This window comes from Prionailurus viverrinus, chromosome D2 (genome assembly GCF_022837055.1).
Source record: "Prionailurus viverrinus isolate Anna chromosome D2, UM_Priviv_1.0, whole genome shotgun sequence".
Classification (NCBI taxonomy): Eukaryota; Metazoa; Chordata; class Mammalia; order Carnivora; family Felidae; genus Prionailurus; species Prionailurus viverrinus.
Window position 1 is genome coordinate 3,772,240 of NC_062571.1, and position 25,075 is coordinate 3,797,314.

The following is a 25,075-nucleotide window of genomic DNA, read 5'->3' on the forward strand; positions in this document are numbered from 1 at the left end:
TGTTAAAAGCTCTGTTGATGAGTAGGAGTTGTTTTTTTGTTTTTGTTTTTTTGTCTTTAAGCTTCATTTTACTTTCAGATTTTGACAGATCACGTCAGTAGGGATATGACTCTTGGTTGCTGTGTTCCCCAAGACCACTATCTCGCTTACAGATGAGTAGGAGTCATGAGACTCAGCATAAGGGGTACTCGTGACTGAAAGTTATCCCCAGGGCCCGGCAAGGATATGCAGCTCCGTCATGAGGGCACAATACGAACACAGAGCGTAAAGGAACCCACATGCAGAGTGGATCCCTCTTTCCCTTCTGAGGAATCACACAGAGCACACTCTCCCCTAGCCACAAAACGGCCACAAGATGCGTGTGATTTTGTGTGCACGGAAGCCTGTAAGAGACCCCACATCGGATGTTGTGATTAGGGCTGGTTACACGGACACCTGCTGTGTAGCGCACACCAAAGTTCTAGAATCCCAGGAAAGCAGGTGTTTCACATAAACCATAATGTCTTCATAACAAGTCTAGGCATGCTGAACATCCTTTTCACTTGACTGATTCCCGAGACACCCTAAAAAACACATTGTGAGATGTCACCAAGGACAACATTAGAAGGAGGTCTTTCTAAACATAGCACTCTTTTTCCTTTTTTTGAAAAAAAATTTTAATGTCTATTTTTGAGAGAGAGATTGACAGAGGACAAGCAAGGGAAGTGCAGAGAGAGAGGCAGACACAGAATCTGAAGCAGAATCCAGGCTCTGAGCTGTCAGCACAGAGCCTGACATGGGGCTTGAACCCACAAATTGCAAGATCATGACCTGAGCCAAAGTCACATGCTCAACCGACTGAGCCTCCCAGGCGCCCCTAAACATAGCACTCTCAAATTTGGTAAGTTTCTCTGCACAGTTGGTAATTAGTTTGTAAGTCCTCTGCAGATATGATTCCCAGGACTTCTCCTTACTGTTGTTACCAGTTATAAGCCAGAAGGTAGCATTATTGATACAGTTTTTAAAAACCAATATACATTCTATTTCTAGTTAAGATTTGTCTCCAAGATTGATCACAATGTGCTTAGATTTGGTTTCTTCTAACATTTATCCTGCTTTGCTGCTTAAAGGCAGTGCTTTAAATCTGTGGCTGGGTATCTGCCATAAATTTTCGAAAAATTTCAGGCACATCTCTTCGTACGTTTGCCCTTTTTAATTTCTCTTCTGCCCCTAAGATTCCAATCATTTCTATGTCTGATGTTTATGCCATATTTCATATACAGTAGCCAGTCCAAATGAAGACGTGTTGTTGCCAACAGCCCAGAAACCCTCTGAACACTGCTCACATCATTGTCTATGTCTCAAAGGTAACCCAGTCCTGACTTTTATATTGGTTTATTTGAATCGTTTTTCAATACCCTTTTAAAGTACTGAAATTGCATCAACAACCACATTAACTTCTTTCCGTTTGAATCAATAAGTCAAAATAGTGATATTAACAATGAAAATAATACTAATTTGGTCATTGCTTTTAGATGAGGATTCGCTTTCTATATCCTTCCCCTGTACCTCTATGTGCACCTCCTTCTGGGATGCAAGCTATACCCGCGAAATAAATAAAACAGAGAGTATTTAGCGGAAAATGTGCTTAACGATTTATTTTAAGCAGTGGCATGAACTACTAGAAATTTGTTATCTGTGTACAGCTGATCCTTTCATCCCTCTGCTGAAAATCTTTTGATGGCTCGTCCATAGTCTTAGGCTTAAGTCTGAACTTCTTACACTTTTACTCACAAGACTCGTCTATGCTGCCTGAATAATCCAGCTACTGCTTCCATACTGAGTGTGGACTCTCTGTTCCCACATCGTGCAACCACGTCTCAAGCTTATTAAAAGACTCCAAATTCCTTATTCATGGTCTTACACTTTTCATCTAGATGTGTGAAAGTTTGAATATTCTTTTTTGTTATTGTTCCGTTTGCCAAAATATATTATTTGAATTTTACACTGAATTTTAATTTTATCTCTTTGAAAACCACCATTAATTTTTCCCATATAGGGGAATGAAATATTTCTGAGCACTAGTCATTCTACCTACAGTGATATTTATTTTATGATAAAAATGTCTGTATCATATTACATACTCAATAGAGGAAAAGATTTTATTATTCAAATAACTATCTCATTGTTAGATAGTGAGACATATTTATGAGCACAAAGCAAATTCTATTTAATCAATGAGTTCTTATAACACCTCTAGCCAAGAGTAGTTTTTTCATATATTAAAACTTTAAATAGCTTAATTGTTTTGTAATTTAGCCAATAGCTTTGTAATTTATTCTTCTCTTTCATTGTCTACGACCTATCCATATCAAAATAACATACTGGGAAACCCATTGAATCCTTTTTCAAATTATCTGGCCCATGAGACCCTGATTCTTACGTAGATTCCACACCCCCCCCCCCGCCCCGCTGAGTCTTATGAATGAAATTACATTATAGATCAACAGAAACCATTCTTTAATGATATTTCAAGAAAAAAAAATCTCCTTCCATTTATCCTTCCTACTTGGCTACAGAATCTATGAGATCTTAATGATTCCACTGCAAATAAGATGTAGAATTTATCCTTGAATGGAAGGGCCAACCAACATTTCCAATAATCTATTGGGCATTTTATGGAAACAAGAGGAAGAATCTACAGTAGCTGGAAAGATACACTGAAGCAGCTTGATTTTTGAAATTTCTGTTTTCCTTTCTTTCATTACATTCTCACCAAATTATAATAATCACAAAGAATACATTAAACACATTCTAATGGAACTACAGAGCCTGCTGATTAAATAGGCTAATCATGCAGAGATTTAAGGGCGTGTTGTGAATAAATATGTTTAAAATCACATTAGAATCACTAGCGTAATTTCACTCAAAGTTTTATAAAAAATGTAAACACTTCATAGTTCCAATTCCCATAACCAACTACATTAGCGGAGATTGCATTCTGTGGGGAGATATCTTTATGTCTGCATCCGAGGAATAATTCTACATGTATTCAAGAGACAATTCCCTTTCATAAGAGGTATAAATAGTAGGCTTCCTGCTGGTGAACGATGATCTTTAGTTTGTTTTGATGCCTCACTATTAAATGAAGAAAATGATGAGATTATAGTTCATATTTAAAGTGTTCACATTTAAAAGCATCATAGTTGTTGCCAAAATACACCATCCATTGTAGTCAGGAAGTACAATGCTGGCAGATTTTTTGATGCAACAAGCTGGTAGCTCATTATTTGGGGATGCACATTTTTAGTTTTAGGAAACTCTTGAATGTATTGGCATGAGAAAGCTGAAGGGAAATAGAACTATCATGAGCAATTCCAAATTAAATTCAAATTATGTTTTTAAAACAGTTTTACTTGGCACAAATGAATAAACATAAGTTGATATACATAAATTTACAGAAGTGTGAATGTGTGTGTGTATATGCACATATATGTATAATATATATTATATATGTGTGTGTGTGTGTGTGTGTGTGTGTGTATAAGGCAAGTGACATGCCTTAGTCCTCTCTTTCCTGCTCCCCTGCTTTGCAGACTTTAAACAGTCTTCTTTCCCTTTCCCTTCCACTACCACTAGTTACTGGAGTAAGTAGGCTCTAAATTCTAGTATAATCCTCATTTCCTCTCCCCAAAGTTTGGTCACTAACTCTATCATAAAGGTCTATCTCTCTACATTCATAGCACTCTTTACTTACTTTTATTCATTTATTCATTCATCACCAAATATATTCTTGAATACCTACTGTGTGCTAGGATACTGGGCAGTGGGGAAACAGCATGGATAAGACCTATCTTTTGTAATGAAACTTGCATTCTGTTGAGGATATTGCAGTGAAAAGTATTACAGAGAAAGTCACAGTAGTATCACTTGCATCTATGTGTCCATCCATTTGTCTTCTTTAGATCATGAGCTTTTTTAAAAGTAGTTTCTCTGGGGGCACCTGGGTGGCTCATTCGGTTGAATGTCTGACTTTGGCTCAGGTCATATCTCATGGTTCATGGGCCAAGCCCCATGTCAGGCTCTGTGCTGACAGCTCGGACCCTGGAGCCTGCTTCAGAGTCTGTGTCTCCCTCTCTCTCTCTCCCCTCCCCCACTCATTCTCTCTCCCTCTCTCTCTCTCAAAAATAAATTGACTTAAAAAAATAGAAGTAGTTTCTCTATTTTACTGGCAGTTGTACTATCTTTTTCCTATCGGCATCTAGCGGGATCATACAGTAATTTCTCACTAACCATTTGTTGCATTTTACTGACAAAGGCAGCCTAGGTATTTAAAGATTTTAATGGGTTCGTATAACAAAATTATAGACACCAGTTATTAAGAGTACATTTCCACATAAGTATGATGCTTTTACTGATAGGTAACTACCTAGTCATGATGTTGAGCCAGAACCTACCAACAGGACTATGACAATTGGAATTAGTTCTCCAAAAATATCTAATACTTTCTTAGAAAGTATAATGAAAAACACAAACTGTATGGAGAGTTTGTTTGTAAAGAGATATATGTGACATCACCTTACAATGTGCCATCAGATTTTCACACGAGTACCATTCAGTAGGGAGAAGACTGGAGGACGAAAGCAAACAAGCGAACAAGTGACTTCGCTTCTTGGGAGCCAGGCTTTCATTTCAATTAAACAAGCATTCAATACCACACGCCAGTTATCTCAGCATGGGAATAGTTACAAGGACAAACGCTATGAATTTTTATGTTTATTTATTTTTGAGAGCGAGGGGGAAGAGGCAGAGAGAGAGGAGACACAGAATCGGAAGCAGGCTCCAGGCTCTGAGCTGTCAACACAGAGCCTGGCTCAAACCCAGGAACCGCGAGATCATGACCTGAGCCGAAGTCGGTCGCTTAACCAACTGAGCACCCTCAGTGTCCCTGATTTCATGTTTTCTTACTGTCGTGTGTTGGGGTTGTTTATGGGTAGATAGGAGATGAGCATCCAGAGATCCACAGCAATGTGGTCCCAGAACCACGCCATTGGTGAGGTGGAGAACGAGGTACATAGCGTTATTAAACAACCCTTTGATTAGTTGGTCTTTGATAATGTACATAGTGGCCATTTACTCGTCCATCCACAGGATCTAGGGCATATGAGACGGGCCTTTTAAGGTTCTGTGTTTTCCTCAAAACTCTGTCTTTGGTCTTAGCTATTTTTAAGACACATTTTACCAACGTGTGTGATCAATTTTATTTAATATATCTCTTATAACATCTTTTGGATTTGCTTCTTCTCTTATTTAAGTATTTCTCCAAGATTGTTTGTAATGGAAGTTTGTGCAGCAAGCCTTCTGAAGTCTTGTATGCCTGAGTGTATCATTAATAAGGCTGTATATTTGAGTAACAATTAGTCTGAATATAAAATTCTAGGTTCTGAGCTTCTTTTCTTTAAACTGTTGAAAATTCTAGCTCAGCCTTATCTGCCTCTGAACTTTTCAACTGCCTCTGATACCCAACACTTCAGGAACCATTTGGCATCATTAGGGGAGACACCCCAAGGGAACAGGGATCACAGAAACAAAAATTGGGTCTTCAAATATAAGTTGACTCCATTGTCATTTGCAATCCAGTGTCATCATAATAAGAATACTATTCTTATTTCCTTGGATGTGATATGCTTTTTCTCTCTATAAATAGATTATGCTCTTTTTCTTAAGCTGAACATTTCAGATTAAATTAATTAAAGAAATTTATTAAACAAATTTAAATTTATTAAAAGAAAAATAATTTTCTTTTTAATTTAGGGAGATTTCTCCATTTTTTCAGTAACTATTTCCTACTATTTATATTTACTTCTCCTTCTTAAATCTTATCATTCTACGTTTTGGTACTTTTAACTTCCCTCTTTCTTTTATATTTTCTATATATTTGCCCTTTCTTCCATCTAGGAAATGACCTTAATCTCTTAATCTGAACTTCTATTAGTAAAACAACTTTTTAATTAGCTGTATCCATTATTCCATTTTTCTCAACAATCCTGTCTTTTTGAAAATGTTTCACTTATTATATTTTTTATACCTAATATTTCTGCTTGGTTAAAGATTAGCAGTATAAAGCAAGAATAAGAAAACAAAAATAACCATTTTACAACATGTTTCACACTCTTGGATATCGGTTCACACGTTGTCAACAATTCAAAAATAGCTGTCATTTTCAAGGTCATCTTTTTTTTTTTAATTTTTTTAATGTTTACTTATTTTTTTTTTTTTTTGAAAGAGAGAGAGCTCCAACAGGGGAGGGGCAGCGAGAGGGTGATAGAGGATCCAAAGCAGGCTCTGCACTGACAGCAGCACACCTGACATGGGGCTTGAACTCACGAACCATGAGATCATGACCTGAGCCAAAGTTGGACATTCAACCAGCTGAGACACCCAGGTGCCCCTTCATGGTAATCTTTAATAGTGACTCTACTTTGATAATCCCTATACTGTGAGGAGTCATGTCTTATGAGCTAGAATCCTCAGTCCAAAATAGTACCCATTCCATTACTAGGAATTAACGCTTTTTTTTCTGGATTTTTATAGACTAGAAGATTCTACAAGGAAAACATTAAGTTTAGTTTGTTTACATTGTGCTAATTCTGCACATATAATTTATTTTTTTCAACAAGAACATCGTGCCACCAACTGTAAGGAATTTCCTTTCTGATTTTCTAGAATTTTAACAACAAACCAAACCTTTGAAAATACTATGTTGTGATACAAATGTTTCTAAAATATGATAGAGATCACATTCTCTTTGAATCATGTAATTTTCCATTCAAGTAAAATATCATTCAGCATGCTTTCTAATGTTTTATGTATAAAATTAATGACCTATGTTTGGAGTTACTATTTCCTTGACTCATTTAATCCTCAATCCATTAAAACATGCTTCTTCCCTAGCAATGTAACGATGTTTTCCTTTAGGTGGTAAAAAAATGTCTTATTTGTTGAAATAGCCTGTGTACGATTTCACTCTAATGTCTCATTGAATACAGAAACTAAAAGTCTTCAAAATTGTGTCCCTATAATCCCAATTTTTTGTAAAATGATGTTATTTTTCTTAAAGATGTCCTATCTTTTTAAGATATCATCAGAACGTTTCCGGGTACCTTCATGGCTCAGACGGTTAGGTTAAGCGTCTGACTTCAGCTCAGGTCACGATCTTGTGATTCATGAGTTCAAGCCCCACATCAGGCTCTGTGCTGTCAGTGCAGAGCCTGCTTCTTTGCATCCCCTGTCTTCCTCTCTCTCTGTCCCTTCCCCACTTGTGCTGTCTCTGTCAATGATAAATAAACATTAAAAAAATATAAAATATTCCAGAAGATGTAATTTATAGCATAATGTATATACAGATAACTATGAAGCACTATTACATCTTTCATATATATATTTATTATCTCATGGAACCTAAAGAATGTAGTGGTTTGAAACCTACCATCATCCACTCCAAAATACTCACAGGCGCCTGTGTGGCTCAGTCAGTTAAGCATCCGACTTAGGCTCAGGTCATGATCTCGGGATTTGTGAGTTTGTGAGCTCACATCAGCCTCCCCTGCTGTCACCACAAGGCCAGCTTCCAATCCTGCTGCCACCAAATTATGTATATGTTTTAAATAGAATTTTTTTCCTGTGACTCTACAGTCCTACTGTTAAAAGTCCCAGTCCATCACTTAATTCCATTTTAGTAATAATTTCAATTATGACTAATGTACAATTGATAAAAAACAAAAACATATTGCCAATTTTGATAAAAACGTTATCAGAAACGTGTTTTTCAAGGACACATTAAGTTATGGAGACTTTCATAATTTGCAGGGGGGAGACATTTGTGAGATGAATGAATAGACCATGGACGAAATAAATGAATGAAAATGGACTTTCCAGAGTTGTTTTTTCTTCCCCCCATGAGCATTACCTCTTTTAGTTAGTATTTCCACAGAAAGTCCTTCAGCTTTAAATTTCCTTTGAATCTCAACAAATACAGTTTTCCCAGTGAAGGAATCATTTAGATAAAATTGACAGCAAAGGAGAATCCCCCTGTTAGAACCGAATACTTGGGGGAGAATATACAGAATTTTATGTTGCCAGAAAATAATGACTCTTATTTCCTGAAAAGTTTAGCAGTTCAGACAGTATGATACACACTTTACATATGCTATTCCACTAACTCTTGTCACACCCTAGAGGATAAATTATCACACAGTATTTTGTGTAGGAGAACAGAGAAACGGGATAGGACTTACCCGGATCAGCAGAGCCACTCAGATGAGAATCTTCTCCAGGGGACCCATCTGCCTTCCCGCGAGACCACATGCAGCTTTGGGCTACCTGTATGCGGTGGCTACTTGGCTTTGGGTTTGGGCTAAGTGAATACAGATAATTAGATACATTACATGTTTGTGGGGCACCTGGGTGGCTCAATAGGTTAAGCATCTGACTCTTGGTTTCAGCTCAGGTCATGATCTCATGGTTCAGGGAATCGAGTCTCGTGTAGGGCTCTGCCCTGACATCAAGAAGCCTGCTTGGGATTCTGTCTGTCTCTGCCCTTCCCTTGCTCATGTGCTCTCTCTGTCTCTCAAAGTAAATAAATATTTTTTTTTTAATTTTTTTTTTTTTTGCAACGTTTATTTATTTTTGGGAGAGAGAGAGACAGAGCATGAACGGGGGAGGGGCAGAGAGAGAGGGAGACACAGAATCGGAAACAGGCTCCAGGCTCTGAGCCATCAGCCCAGAGCCTGACGCGGGGCTCGAACTCACGGACCGCGAGATCGTGACCTGGCTGAAGTCGGACGCTTAACTGACTGCGCCACCCAGGCGCCCCAAATAAATAAACATTTTTAAAAGTTTGTAATTTCCCTCTCTTATGAAGAAGATCATTTCTTGTAGGTGTCCATATTGCTAAAGAAAATATGAGCATCATTTGTAGACTTTCACTTTTTCTTATTACCAAATATCTCATCAAATCACCTTATAAAAAATACCTATATGTAATTTCAAACTCCAATTATAACAATTTACTTCCATTTCTGCCTTAACTTTTTACAGTTTTAGTTGAAATAGTTACATGGTTTAATGTATTTCTTTCCTAATGATTACATTCAGTGGTGTCTTTGGTGTGAAGGAAAATATTCATATATGATTTAAAGCCTACCATGGTACAATCAAAGACTAAGACCATATGTCATGAAGAGCTGAGTTTCTCATGTCTTAAAGATGCTTAAATACTTTCCAGTCTGTTCATACCATTTTTCATGATAGCATCAAATTTTTCTTGCATACATTGTGATTATTATTTGTTGAAGGTACATGCTGATATCTTTGGAACTTAAAGAGGAAACAATCATAATGACACAATCGGGATGTGAAAATTTAGTCTATGTTTAATCCAGTGAGGCGTGTATGATCTGTGCGGGAACAAATAAATACTGAATGTATGTTATGTGCTACCAGGTGTTGAAGAAGATGTTATGCCACAGGAGCCCAGGGGAAGGGCAGCCCCACAGCGGCATCTGCACAGGAAGGAAAAGCGTTAGACTTAAGGGGGTGAAAAGAAGGCAACCAGCATCCCAGAAAGGAGGGAAAACAAAAGTGTTCGAGTGTCAGGAACAAAATGACAATCTCAGAATTTCATCCTGTCCCGACAAGGATAGTGTAAAACGTATCAGAGGAGGCAAGATTGAATGCAGGGTATTATAATCACCTAGCCGTAGAGGGAAGTACTGAGAGTCTGAGCATGTATTTGGTTTTCTAAAGAATGATTTACCAATAAATGTGCTAAGAGCTTTCTGAGCCCCAGCTGAAGGCTGCACCTGGAGAGACAATTGTTCTCTGGCTTGTGTTGACAAGGAGGAATATCGTTAATTAGAAAAATATAAGAGAAGCAGACTGTAGCGTGGAAGCCCTGAGAACATGGGGAAATGTTTTAAATGCTCCTCTGAAATGCCAACTAACAGCCATCAAGACGTAGGTCAGGAGAACACTCTCCACATTCACTTGCAGCCTAGACCTCCTCCTGGTGAACACTGCACATCTTCATACCCACACCACTTAGAGTCGCGCATAAAACAGGGCCGGCAGAATTCATGGAGTTGAGTTGGATTAAAACAGGATGTTACCCCGGACGCCTGGGTGGCTCCATCAGTTAAGTGTCCGACTCTTGATTTCAGCTCAGGTCATGATCTCAGTCTCGTGAGATTAGGCTCCACGCCAGGCTCTGCACTGGGCTGGGAACTTGCTTAAGATTCTCTCTCTCTCTACTGGTCACGCTTGTGCTCTCTCTCTCTAAAAAAACAAAAACAAAAACAGGATGTTACCCAAAAGAGAGTATCTTGTAGTGAGGAGGTAGATATAGTTAAGTACCTATAAAGTGTATAAATATGCACATGCAATGCTGTGGAGCAAAACAGAGGGGGCAAATGACAGCAAGACGCATTTCTGGAAGTCTCATGAACAGGGTGGATTTTCATCTGCTTCTGAAAAAATGAGTAAGGTAGAGTATGGAAGTGTGTGGGAGGACTATCCCAGGGTTAGGTTGTGGAGGACATACCCTCTAGTGATATAATCTATTAACGTGAATGCATGAGGCAAAAATAAATATTCCATTAAAAATAAACTAAATAGGGGCGCCTGGGTGGCTCAGTCGGTTAACTGTCCAACTTCAGCTCAGATCATGATCTCGCGGTTGTGAGTTCAAGTCCTGTGTCAGGCTCTGTGATGACAGCTCAGAGCCTGGATCCTGCTTTGATTCTGTGTCTCCCTCTCTCTCTGCCCCTCCCCCGCTCATGCTTTGTCTGTCTCTCTCGCTCTCAAACATGAAAAAAAATTAAAAAAAATAAAAAATATACTAGATACATCTTTCATATTATGTTATATTCATATATGGCAATTCATATGAAAAATTATGAAATAGATATCATGTTATATATATAAATTATGTATGTTATACATTATATAGTATATATAAATTACATGTTATATATTATTATATACTGTTTATATATATATATAAATTATGTATGTTATATGGTATAATATATGTCATCTATTTCCTATTCTATTCTACACATTACATATACAGTCTCATAATCACAAAAAAAGGAATAGAATGAACAGCAAACTCTATTTCAACAAGCAATATTGTATATTAAGGAATTTAGCTTGTTGGCACCATTCTGAGTAGGTTAAAATGAATAAATGACTGGAGATCTTGTGTAACTGGTATTTATTTTGTCTTTATCCCAGTTAGAAATAATGAAGACAAGGACTAAGTAGAAAATGTGAAATAAATAACTGATAGTAATTATTTAAAGTATTAAAGCCGGAAGATATAACACCAAAGGGGCTTTGCAGACCCTGAAATAATTAGTCAGGGGCAACAAACTACCTGAATTTAAATTGCTCATGTATTTTGCTTCTATAGACATGAGGACAGACTTTCTAGTTGAGCCAGATAGGAAATTAGAAATGAGATTTAAATCGAAATGATACACTAAACCAAGTCTCAAAGCAGTAAGGAATTAGCTGAACCCTCACATATGAAGAAAGAAGAGAACCAGGCACCATTGACTCTACTGGTTATGGTTTACTTCTTCTTTTTTCTTAGCACCCTCTCCTTCCCTTTTTTTCTTTCTTTTTTTCCTTTTTTTCTGTTGTTCCTACCTCCCTTTTTCTTTGCCCACAGCAACTCTGTAAAAGAGACTTGGTGAGAATTCTGTTCAGTCTGAACATTTTCCTAAAATGATTCAAGCCTTTAGTTAGCAAGTCAATGGGTAGATCAATTATGCATGTCTCATTTGTCAAGTGGCAGGTTTTGGCTTTGACTTTCTTAATATTTACCATATTTCACCTAATGAATTTGTGTTCTCAGAATGAAGTTCCTCATGAAATTAGAAGCTGGCTTGTAACTGAACACTATACTCTGATAAGTTTTGGTTGTAAAATATCACTTTGCAGGTAAACTCATATAAAACTAAGCTTGAGTCTTTCCTAAAGCTTATGACCAATAAATACTTACACCTACCGGATTTAGCGGTACAATTATTGTAAAGTAAGTGGTTGTTGTGCAGTTAGAAAATTCCAGCCACTCAGACCACATTGACAACATCAAACGGTCGGGAGGTCTTTTAGGAACATTACGAGTAAAGTAACCAACCACCCAATCAAACAACCAAAAAATAAGATTAGTGTTCCAATAAAAACTTTACCTAATGTATTAGAGTGGTCTAGGGAGCCCAATGGAACACACCTAAATGTATTCATGATAAAGAGAAAGCTGCCTTATAGCTGGGGCTGAAAGAGGAGGGAAGGTTTTTTATTGTTTCTTGCACACCTGTCTCTAGAGGAAACTACGAATGTTTGGGATATATTCTGCTTTGTGTCACTAATTGGTCCGACACAGCAAGTCAACTTCTGAAGACAGATGCTCTAAAAAGCTCCTAGTGTCTGTGTCAGGTTATTTACTGCAGGAGCTAATTTTACCAAATCACTCCATAAAATGAAAGGATGGAAGGGAGGAAGGAAGGGAGGGAGGGAGGAAAGCAAAAAGAAGGAAAAGGAAAAGAATAAACGGGGAAAAAAAGAATACAGCTTCAATATCCACAATTTGGTGAAAGAACTGATTTGAGGGTCTGTAATTTGATTCCAACAAAAAAGAGAAATCACAGAGGCCTATTACCTGTATGACAGCATTTTATGAAGAATAGGAAAAAATCCGCTTGTGTTCTATGTGTGTTTTTTGAGCCTGGGGGGGTAAGATGTGAAACAGAGAGTCCAGGCTAACATTAGCCGACGGCAGAAAGGGACTTGCTGTACCGAATTTAAAACTTAATAGGTATTACCAAAATTTCATTTTCTTAGTGAACTGTTTGCTTTTTTCTTGCCAATTTGTAGGAGTCATTCTTGGTTACAGGTATGCTGTTGATCAGAATTCTTAATTTTAAGCAATGCGGGGTGACTCAGTCTGAGTTAAGCAGAAAAGGAGTTTCTGTAAAGTACTGGGGAGATCAGCGGATAAAGGGGAAGGCTGAAGATCCAATTTGAAAAATGAATAATACTTCTCTGTCATGTGACGGTGTAGTAGAATTGTTACCTGTAAGGGAAACATAGCTGCCCACAGAATAGGGGAGGTAGCTGTTTTGTTTCATTTCCAAGCGTCCGGTCAAGAAATTTTAATTACTGAGACTTTAGAGCAGGGACTGCTTGTCAGGGTAGACCAGTTTGCTCTTCTTCCTCACAAGGCCCTTGCTCTCTGTTAGAATGTATTCTTTCCTTAAATTTTTGAATTGGTTTCCCACCCCCAGCCCAAACCTGCTAAAATTCCACTGAAATTCCATTGAGGAGAATTAATCTCTTTATCTTCTCAAATTGTCCACTTTATTCATTTGGCATATCTCTCCATTTATTGAGATTATTTTCACATTCACATAGTATCTAAAAATTTTTCTCCATAATTATACTTATATATTTGCTTCAGTTAATTCCTGAGTATTTTTGTTTGTTTTTGTTTGTGTTTATTTATTTTACAGACAGTGAGAGATAATGAGTGGGGGAGAGGGGCAGAGGGAGAGAAAGAGAAGCCCAAGGGGGCTCCACACTCAGAGAGGAGCCCAACTCGGGGCTCGATCACACAAGCCTGGGCTCGTGACCTGAGCCAAAATCAAGAGTCCGACGCTCAACCAAGTGAGCCACCCAGGTGCCCCAATTCCCAGGTATTTTAAAGTTTTTGTTGCTGATGTGGATTATAAATCTTTTTCATTCCATTTTCTGAAAGATTTTCCATGGTGTAGAGGAACTTCCCAGACTAACAGATTTTGCATTTTCCAATGTTACTGAAATTTTTGAATAGTTCTAACAGATTTTTGGTCTTTCAGGGTATTCCATATGGATTGCAATATCGTCTTGAAATAACTGCCATCATATCCCCCTTTCCAAGTGGTGATCCTTTTTTCTATCTTTTTCTTATTGTTTCGGGCATCTCTTATGTAATATAGTGAACAACAGCATATATAATGGGTGTCCTTATCTTGTTCTTTCTCTTAAGGAAACTCTTTCTAAGGATTCTCCCCACTTAAAATGATATTTATTGTAGTTTTATATTAGCTAGTGATGAACTATGTGCTGCAGACTGAATGTGTCCCCCCAGAAAGTCATATCTCAAAATCCTAACGGTGTTTGAAGGTAGTTAGATCAGGAGGGGGGAGCCCTGGAGAATGGGATTAGTGCCCTTAAGAAAGCAACTCCAGAGAGCTCCGCCTACAGTCCTCTCCTCCTGAGAGGGTCCAGGGAAAAGAACCCGGAGGCGGGCACCTTGATGTTGGACTTTGCAGCCTGCAGAGCTTCGCGAGATGGTGAGAACTGAAGCGCTGTTGTTTACAAGCCACCTGGTCTCTGGTTCTGCTGTATAGACTGTGCCATTATCCCAGTGACAGCATAGAAGGAAGGAAGAATCATGCAAATTCTCTTACATTCTTATTTTTCTAAGTTTTATAAAAAGTAAATATAAAGCTATAGGCAGTATCTTTCTTAATTTATTACACTGACTCCAAAGTAAACGTGAAAGTTTGGCGGTGTTTTTCTTAATTTATTTCACTTATATTGTTTTACTACTTTAGTTAAATAATTAAGTGAATTATAATAATATAACATGTAATATAATAAATATAATATATAATGAATAAATAATAATACAATATAATAAATAATATAATAATATATATTATACACACACATACAATACACAGATATATACATATATTATAATGTATGCATGGTGTAATATGCATGTAAATATATGTATTTAACATGCACACTTCATAGCTAACCATGGTTTTGCATAAGAGTTTTGTCCCTGTATTTACAAATAAATTAACCTGAAAATTCATCCTCCTATCTTGATCTCATTTGTTATCAAAGTCACACAAATCCTAAGATATATATATCCAGAGGGGCGCCTGGGTGGCTCAGTAGGTTAAGCCTCTGACTTCGGCTCAGGTCATGATCTCTCAGTTGACGGGTTCGAGCCCTGTGCTGTCAGGCTCAGAGTCTGGAGCCTGCTTCTGATTCTGTGTCTCCCTCTCTCTCTGACCCTCCCCAACTCATCCTCTCTCTCTCTCTCTCTCTCTCTCTCTCTCTCTCTCTCTCTCTCTCATTCTCAAAAATAAATACACATTTTTAAAAAAATTTAAGAAAGAGAGATATGTGACTGGAATTCCAATCTTGTCAGATTTTAGCAGAACATTTGTTCTCCATGATTTTTGAATTACGTCTTTCAAATTACATCTGGATGCTTTGCAAGTCCAGCCAAGAATGTGACACTCAGTGAGGAAGCTCTGTTCCGCATTTAATGGACAACACGTGACTGTTTACTTAGGACAGGGAATGAGAAGCTCTTCAATAAAAGCAACATAGATTGTGGGAAAGAAGATATCCCTATGCTCCAAAGTTTGATAGAGATTGAAGCCGGCCCGTTCCTTGTTGCCTATTGGAAATTTGCAAGCCAGACCAATTGAAATAAACACATTTCAGCATAGGAGGAGGCTGAAAATGCACTTGAGATTTAATAGCATCTGTTCCACTGCCCGCAAACTTTAACTTCTCACCTCCATGGTCACCTGGCAAAGCGTGCTCCACTGCACGGTCATATGTGGACAATGGGGAGCGTCCGCACAGGTTTCCTTAACTTAGGGTCCTCTTAGCCGAAGGCGATGACATCAGATATGAGTGAAAGGATTGACCTGTAAGCTCGCCAGTCACTGTGTGATGGGCAAGGGAAGAGCTGGGTGGCTTCTCTGCGGATACGAAAATAATCAGGTCACTACCGCACAGAAGTGTTTGGAATGGTGTTTCAAGAAACGAAGCTAAAAATAATGTTCTTGCCCTATTTACAGCAACTCTTCTCCTCCCCATGTCGACATCTTGGAATCATTTTGTTCTAATTCCTTTATCTACTAGTAACTAAAGAGGATTAACATAATCATTAATTACCTCTCCAGCCAATGAGGCAAAAGTTATCAGACAAAAAAACTCAATTTAAATGGAGGTTAATTAGTCATTTAGGTGAGTACAGTGGGTTTCTCTGTCTCTTTCTGTCTCTCCCTCCCTCCCTCTCTCAGAGAATTATTTAATTTAGTGTTCAGAGAGTTCTTTGGATCCAAGTTACAGCGCTAAGATCAATGTTATAAAATGTTAAAGAAACAGATAAAAAATGGGCAGCAGAAAGTTTTCAGCATCAGTGATTTTATTGAACAAAAAAGAGAATCTCAAAGGTAATGATTCTCAAACTTTTATAATGGATCCAAACTATGTCTGATAATTTTCTGGCAAACTAAGATAATCTCAAAGGACTCCATGGGTTTAGAAAATGTCAAAGTAATGAGAATTTAAATGAGATGGCCCAGTTATTTGCAATTAAATTATACAACAGTTATAATTTTAAGACTATAAGCTCCAAAATGCTATCAAGTAGCTTTATGAATTATAGAAGAAGAAAGAGGATAAAACACTACATAGGAGCTGAAACTGATTATTTCTTATCTTACTCCCTTTGTTAGACACAGACAGCATATGCTCGTTATAATATTTAATGCGTAATGCTGAGCTGTCATAATCCCAGCTTCTAACTTTCCACAAAGCTGTTTATCTCATTAGAAATCTAAACTCCAGTTGTTGTACTGTGGGACTCAGGGCAAGAGAAGCAGTCTGGTGTGTATTAATTGAAGCTTGTGGTATGAGACTCAGCCTGCAGATTAAGTGTATTACAGAGAAACTATCTCTAAGGACGTGAGACTTCTCACTTCTGTGGCCAAAGTTAGCACATTTGGGAGGCTAACGTGATTTAGGGGGCGATGATATCTTAGCGTTTCCTTTTACTTTGACCCATGTGATGAAAGATCCAAGAACTTCCTCTCTCTTGCACGGAGAACCTAAATGTACTGCAAACATGGCATATTCTTTCACGAATCTTTCTCTTTCACATTTGTTCTTTTCATCTAGAGTTTAACAGACAGGTGTTGAGCTCGCCCTGTGTGCCAGGTGCTGTGTGAAGGGACAGCTGAGGGTCTGTGAACAGTGAAACAGCTGCTCTGTGTCTCAGTGTCTTCCTTCTATGCTGTCACTGGGATAATGGCACAGTCTATACAGCAGAACCAGAGACCAGGTGGCTTGTAAACAACAGCGCTTCAGTTCTCACCATCTCGCGAAGCTCTGCAGGCTGCAAAGTCCAACATCAAGGTGCCCGCCTCCGGGTTCTTTTCCCTGGACCCTCTCAGGAGGAGAGGACTGTAGGGGGATCTCTCTGGAGTTGCTTTCTTAAGGGCACTAATCCCATTCTCCAGGGCTCCCCCCTCCTGATCTAACTACCTCCAAATACCATTAGGATTTTGAGATATGAGTTTCTGGGGGGACACATTCAGTCTGCAGCACATAGTTCATCAGCCCCATCACATTTTGCAGAATAAGGGGCATCTGGGTGGCTTAGTCGGTTAGGTGTCTGACTAAGGTCATGATCTCAGGTCATGATCTCGAAGTTCATGAGTTCGAGCTCCGCATTGGGCTCTGTGCTGACAGCTCAGAGCCTGGAGACTGCTTCAGATTCTGTGTCTCCCTCTCTCTCTCCCCCTCACCCCGCTCTCTCTCTGTGTCTCTCAAAAATGAATAAATGTGAAAAAAATTAAAAAGGAAAACAAATTTGCAGAATAAGTGAGATGATGGGTGTGAAATAGATACAAGGCAGAAACCACTGAATAAATAACACCCTTGCCCTTCCGCCATTTGCTCTTAGCTTGAGAGCATCTCATGCACCCCTGCACAGGGCTGGCACCTGCTACCTCTGCTGCTTCTCCCTCTTCACAGGCAAGCTTCCCGAAGGCAGCCTGGGCTCACCTGCTACTCCTTAAACCGTAAACTACACTTCACTAAAACCACTCTCTCTTCCTGTTACAACACCCTTTCTGTAAGATCCAGTTCCCGCTTCCTGCCCTAATAATTCTCTCGACATTCACTCGGTCCTTGACCCACTCTGAAGCCGCATCCTGGCGACATCACGGTGTGCACCTGGGATGCTGCACTGGCACACATGGACTTCGGAGTCTGGAGCTTAGGAAAACTTTCTACTCCCTCTTGATTCCACTTCTACTTTGTTTTTTGGTTTTTTTTTTTTTTTTTGGTAACAAACTTCCGTTTTTGAAAAATAGCATATATATGCAGAGAAGTGGAACGATCATAGCACAGAGCTGGATGGAGCTCCAAAGTGAACACAACAGTGTGGCTACAACCTAGAAACGAAGAGAGTATTACAGTGATTGCAGAATTCCTCTTTGTTCACCTCCCATGTCCCCTCCTTCTCCCCAAAGGTAACCATTATCCTGTCTTCTAGCACTTTGGATTAAGTTGCCTGTTTTTAAGTTTATGTCATGAGGGCCATGGAGCACTTCATCTTTTGCAACTCCAAGCAAAGGTGAGAGAATAGTAGAACAACATTTGCTCAGTTACCTGAGATCTTATTTCACCCACTTTTTAAGCCTTTTTGTCTTAGCCCCTCCATTATGAGTTGCCTTTTTGGATAATCAAAGAATCTTTTCTTGGAATTGTATAGGGGACTTACTCTTCATTTTATTTGGCCTTTTCTAGACAATACTTCCTTTTTTAATGTAAAACCTTGCAGTAAAATCTTGCGGTCATAAAATCACATTTTTCTCCTTTTTTTTTTTTTTTGGTCTTTAAAACATTTTTCTTTAGATATTTTTAATGTTTCTTTTTGACGGAGACAGAGTGCAAGCGAGGGAGGGGCAGAGAGAGAGGGAGACACAGAATCCGAAGCAGGCTCCAGGCTGAGCAGTCAGCACAAAGCCCACCCCAAGGCTCGAACCTGTGAACCGTGAAGTCATGACCTGAGCCACCCAGGTGCCCCAACTTTTCTCCTTTTCTAAACAGATGACCTTGAGGATGGGTTCAAGAATAACATTTTCGGGGCGCCTGGGTGGCGCAGTCGGTTAAGCGTCCGACTTCAGCCAGGTCACGATCTCGCGGTCCGTGAGTTCGAGCCCCGCGTCAGGCTCTGGGCTGATGGCTCAGAGCCTGGAGCCTGTTTCCGATTCTGTGTCTCCCTCTCTCTCTGCCCCTCCCCCGTTCATGCTCTGTCTCTCTCTGTCCCAAAAATAAATAAACGTTGAAAAAAAAATTTAAAAAAAAAAAAAAGAATAACATTTTCTATTCTGTTTTTCTTGTTGTTTAGTGGAACAGAGTTAGTCTCATTTTTCTTACTTTTTTTCATGTTAATCTCATTAGATAAACTTAAGTGTGTGTTTTATAATAAACAAATGCAGATATATTTTATTGGCAATCCATAATGAGTAATGTATTTGTCTATCAGGGTAAACTGTAGAGGCAGGGGTACTGACTTCAATTTTCTTGAGTCATTAAGGGCTTGATTTATAACTTTGGACTCTGAGATTTCTAATTAATAGGACAAAGAATTTTTCAAATTTGCTTTACTCTATCAAAAGGATTTATATAGTGTCCAAGAAGGATTAAAGTGATATTTCAATGTTAAGCAGTGAAATTTAAACCTATTATTTAAAATGTCTTTTTTGGGAGGTGGGGCGCCTGGGTGACTCAGTGGGTTGAAAATCTGACTCTGGATTTAGGGTCAGGTCATGACCTCATGTTTCGTGAGTTAGAGCACCGTGTTGGGCTCTGCACTGACAGTGTGGGGTCTGCTTGGGATTCTCTCTCTCTCTCTCTCTCTCTCTCTCTCTCAAAATAAATAAGCATTTTTTAAAAAGCCTTTTTTTTTTTTAAATTTAAAATAGATAAAAGTGGAGCAAATCGCTGACTGAATTTGGGACTTGAGTGTTCCAGAGCTCAGCTGGGTTACACCACTTATCCTTGAATTCCGTCCATGACCCCCACAAAGCAGTCAGTAAACAACTCTTTCTCATCACTAAAACGGAATGGCAATTTGGAATGGGTCCTGCCCATGTTCCGAACTTTCTCGGAAAGACGACTGCACTGGTGATCCAGACCCACTCCCCAACAGCTGAATAGGAGTCAGAGGTCACCTCCCTCCAGCGGAAGCACTGCCTTTGCGGTCAGCAGCCAATGAGTGTCCCTCAGATGGGATTTCAGGATGAAGCCCATGCCAATAACGTGCACTAGACCAGGAAAGTCCGTGCTGGTGACCTTACTGGGCCACGTGCAGCAGAGGCTGCTAAAACAGAAGATTTAAAGGAGAGGTGAGAAAAACAACGTTGCACTAGGATGAGACAAAGGAAGAAAGCAACTGGGCATAAGAGAAAAGTTATTTCAAAACCAGACTGCGGCAGCTCCTGAGAGATGGGTGTTTGCTCTCGAGCTGGTAGGGCTAAGTGGTGATGTTCATGGTGCTATTCAAAGTCCGAAACTGTCCTCGAGATACTCAGAACCAGTTTTCACAGTATTTAGCAGTGTGTAGATTGCTGGCTTTCACATCCTTTAACAGGTTACAAACCTGACTGTGAGTGGCCAGTGGGGCTGCCCAGGTCCTGTTGGGAACTTTCGCCTGATGTCTCTCGAAACCAAGAATCTGTGCACAGGACCTGCTGTTTCACAATCCACAGACCAAGGGCGTCTTTGTGACTGAAAACCTCGGAAGTCTCTCCTAGGAGCCCTCGGCCCAGAGGTGCACCTGTCCTTTCTGTATCCTGCTCCGCCAATCCTTTATGTTTATTAACAGGTCCCAGGAATGTGTTCGGTGGAGTCTGGCTGTCTTTCTAGTGACCTGAAACGTGTGTAAGCGCGAGATGCTGCCTTGAATCACAAGAGTATCATCGTCACCATGGCCAGTTTCACTGCTCGTCCTTGGCATCCGTTTCCAAACAACAAATCTAGCCTCTACATGATTGGAGTGCCCTTCTATTACTGCAACTGAAGGCTTTCCTAGAGCAGAAACAATTAAAAAAAAAAAAAAAAAGTGCTCTTGAGCAAGGCCACGGTCGGTGACACCCAGGCAAGAGACAAAGGTGAAACACGTGAAAAATTTTGTATTTACTCTCTGGGTGATTTTAACATCTGCAGAAGGTTCCTGCAGGAGACAGGGAGCTGTGATCATGACCTTGGAAACCAACTCTGTGCCAGGACGACCTGATCAGGGAAACGAAGGAAAACGTCAGAGTGGAGGGCTGGAGGGGTGGGCCCCAGAGTCTTTGACGGTAACGCTGGAGTCAGAAGTACTGTCCAAGTTCACCGGAGCAAAGGTCCTCTCCCTTCCTTTAGAGAAGACTCCGGCCTTGGGGACACGGAGCGTGATGTGAGAAAATCAGGAGGTGTGTGAAGTGTCCCATTTCGCAGAGGAGCGTTACTGGTGGTGTCAGACCTTCCCGAACGATAACCCCAGCTTGCGCCCAGAAAAGCACTGAGGAAGCACGAGCTGCCTGCACAGCTGGTGGGAAGCTCCCTGCTCTGACGGTGACCACGGCACAACTGTGCCCCCCTCGTGGTCTCTGCTATCTGGGACAGATGCGCTGTGACAAAGCACCTCTGTGTCTGCCTTCTGTGGACATGTCTTTTCTGGAGACAGTTTGCACTTTTGACTAACTGAACAGCACACAGCTAGCTCAGTGGTATGTTTGTGCGTGGCCAGAAACGATAAAGAATTTGCAGGATTGTGGCCGCGATGAGACAAAGGCTTCAGGAAGCCTTATTTAAAAGCTCCTGTCCCATCAGACACCTTGCATCTGCTGTTTTCTTTTCCAGCGCTTCTCTGTGCCAGTTCGTGTCCCCTGCATTGATGTCATTTAGCGCTGGTAGAGGATAGGCAGAGCGGAACAAGAAGAATGTTTTAACAAAGGACATATTTGTGTACTTGAGTGCCTTTTCTGGTTGTTTTGGAATGCCTTATTTATTTTTCACCTTCCTTGCCTAGAAAGGTTGCCGAATCGCTAAGGGAATACATACTTTGTTTTGTTTCAAAGTTAGATGCTCATAGGCTGAAGGGTGATGTGTGTGGGTCCGTTTGGCAACCCTGCAGCGGCAGGAAAGACAGACAACAGTGTCCTCAGTGTATGTCCACTGCCGCCCTACAGCCGCTCAGGGACTCGGCCCCAGCCCCCTTGCCTGGCTCTGTCACCACGCCAGGCTCCCTCTCCAGAGCTCTCGAGAAGAGCTCTCTCATCGACTGGGTTTGCAATGTTGTAAATGGCATCCAAATACAGCTGGGTATTCTGTGACTTTCCTGTCAACAATTAGCTGATCTTTATAAAGTAATTAATCACAATGCACTCCTGGAAAAACATCTAAACTACCATTAGCGTCTAACGCCTCTTCCCGAGTAACACGTGTATCTTCATATTTGCAATTTTAGACCATGCTCTCAGGGTTTATGATCAATCCAATTTATGAGTGTTATAATGAACTATTCAAGGTAGTAAGAGAAAGAAAATATGCTAAGAATAGACAGATTCCATGTAGGTAACTCCTTTACGAGCTCCTATGTTACTACGGTTTCATAAACTTTAAGTGAGATCTAGACTTTCTGCTCCCAAAATATTAGGATAAATTAAAAAAGGAAAAGAAGAAACAAGAATTGCATGAGTAATTCATCCCCATGAAGGAAGGTGACAGACGTGAAAAAGTGTATTCAATAATAGGCCTCCGCTGTTTCTGAGGAGAGGCAACTGTCATTCATATTGTTGCTTCTTTTCTCAGTGAGTGCCATGAAAAGACAAAATTCTGCAGAGTAAATGTTAAAGATCTTACCGGCTTTATTCATTGATTCATGAATCAGGCAGCACTCCATCTCGCCCACAAAAAGAAGCTCCGAGTTGCTGCACAAAGTAAAAGACTCTCATAGGCAGAAGGGAGTAGGGACAGGAAGTTACATCAGCCAAGAGTGGATTTTGTGGCAAGGTCACTTTCCCTCAGGGGACGGCAGGGACCCATCAGGCAGATGACCTCCCTCCCGGCGACCAGGTGACTCCTGACTGAATGGTTTAAGACTCCATTTCTGGGAGAGGCTGATACTGTAAATTAAATCTCGTTTTGGTGACTTGGGTCTTGGCATAAGCGGCTCAATTTGGGGCCTGTTGTCTTGATTTTAACAATGTTTGAAGACACTCTCTTTGCCTTTGGTTTTCAGCAATTTGTCTCTGAACTATATCTAGGAGTGGTTTCTTCTTTAAATCATTTTATTTGGCTTTTGCTCTGGTACTTGACTATGTAGCTGATATTTTCAAACAAATCTGGAAGTTTTATGACAATTGTTTCTTCAAAATCTCTTGATTTATTCTTTCTTTTCTCATCTGCTGAGCACCGAGTTCCTGTACATTAGACCTTATGATACTATTCAGTTGTCTTTTTTAAAAAACTGTTTATTTATTTTTGACAGAGAGAGAGAGAGACAGTGTGTGTGCGTGAGCACGAGTGGGGTAGGGGCAGAGAGAGAATGAGACTCAGAATCCAAATCAGGCTCCAGGCTCTGAGCTGTCAGCACAGAGCCCAACGCAGGGCCCGAACCCACGAACCATGAGATCATGACCTGAGCCGAAGTCGGGGGCTTAACTGACTGAGCCACCCAGGGTCCCTAATACTTTCAGTTTTTAACCTTCTTTCTACGTGCTTCATCTTGCATGTTTTCTCTTAAAGTGTCTTACAGTTGGCCAATCTGTCATAGATTTGCTCTTCAGATCATCAGACGCATTTGGATGCCACATATTGTGTTATATATTTCAGTATAGGTTTTCCATTTTTTTTTCAGTTTTTATTTTACTTTCTAATCTTCCTTGTATATTTTTTATTATATCTATATTTTCCTGTAGGCTTTTTATAAACTTTATTTTGAAAGAGAGAGAGAGAGTGTGGGAGGAGCAGAGAGAGAGAGAGAATCTCAAGCAGGCTCCGCACTTTCAGTGCAGAGCCTGATGCAGGGCTCAATATCATGAACCATGATTTCATGACCTGAGCTGAAATTGATGTCAGAGGCTTAGCTGACTGAGCCATGCAGGTGCCCCTCCTGTAAGCTCTGAAGCATAGTTTTTAATTAATTTATGCCAAATCCAAAAAGGTTTTTTTTTTTTTTCTATTGTAAGGGTTAAATTGTAGTGTAAGGCTAACTTGTAGCCTTAAGAAACAACACCTTTGTTTTAACACTATAGGTTAAGAGATAACAGCCTTATTAATCAAGGGAACAAAAGTTCAAGGAAAATCAGCTGGATTAGTGTTTGATTGGATTGGGGCAAGGGCATGTCTGAACTTTTTCCACCCCCATCTGGGAACTATTCCTTTTTATCTGTTCCCAGGTGATGATAAGACGAGGTGACCGGCTATAAAAACTGTGTACTCTGCAGTCTGGCTGTTCGGGACCACACTCTGGTCAAGAGTGTCAGTTCCGATCGGTTGGCCTTGCCTCTCATTGCAATAAACTTTGTTGTGACTGTCACTGGTGCCCGTAGCATTCAGTTTCAGGAGTCGTGTGGATGCAACATTATTAAACATGGCTCACTTTTTATGTTTATCTATATAGCTATTTTAATCGAATGCAGAACACTGGAGATGATACCTTGTAGAGATTCTGTAATCTATTTTCTTTCTGAAACCTGTTGAGCTTTTTTATTAGCAGGTACCGAAATGATTGTTGGATCACCACAAAGTCATAGAGGCTTTGAGTCTAACTTTTCTGGGCAGTGTCTAAACACACCCTTAAGTTCTTTAGTACGTCTCCCACGGACAGATGTGGCCCATGCCCTCCTCCTCGGAGTCTGGGTAGGATTTTGATGTGCTTGTATTGGAAAGGAAGTGACAGAACTGATTCTGGCAGACTTCTGAGGCCAGGTCACAAGAACTGATTGCGTGTCTCCCTGGCCTTCTGGGACGCTCACCGTTTAGACTTGGGGCTGGTAGGTCAGAAAGGCAGGTCACCTTCCATCCATTCATTAGAATACTTGACCTCTCCAGCTATGATGTCAGCAATCCAGCAACCCTGAGTTCCTCTCTGCTCGAAGGAATCCCAGGGCACGTGGAAAGGCCACAAATAAATGTTCTAGCCCAAACCCCAGCTCAGCTCCAGCAAAGCTGG

The 25,075-nt window shown here is 40.0% G+C and overlaps 1 long non-coding RNA gene across 1 annotated transcript in view; it reads right to left on the reverse strand.

The window, feature by feature from the left end:
• Positions 1 to 10,259: 10,259 nt before the first annotated feature.
• LOC125147970 (uncharacterized) overlaps positions 10,260 to 25,075 on the reverse strand; it is a 65,481-nt gene continuing 50,665 nt past the window's right edge. The window contains exon 5 of the long non-coding RNA XR_007145363.1: positions 10,260 to 10,314. This is a non-coding gene — a long non-coding RNA (uncharacterized LOC125147970). The remainder of the gene's footprint in view (positions 10,315 to 25,075) is intronic.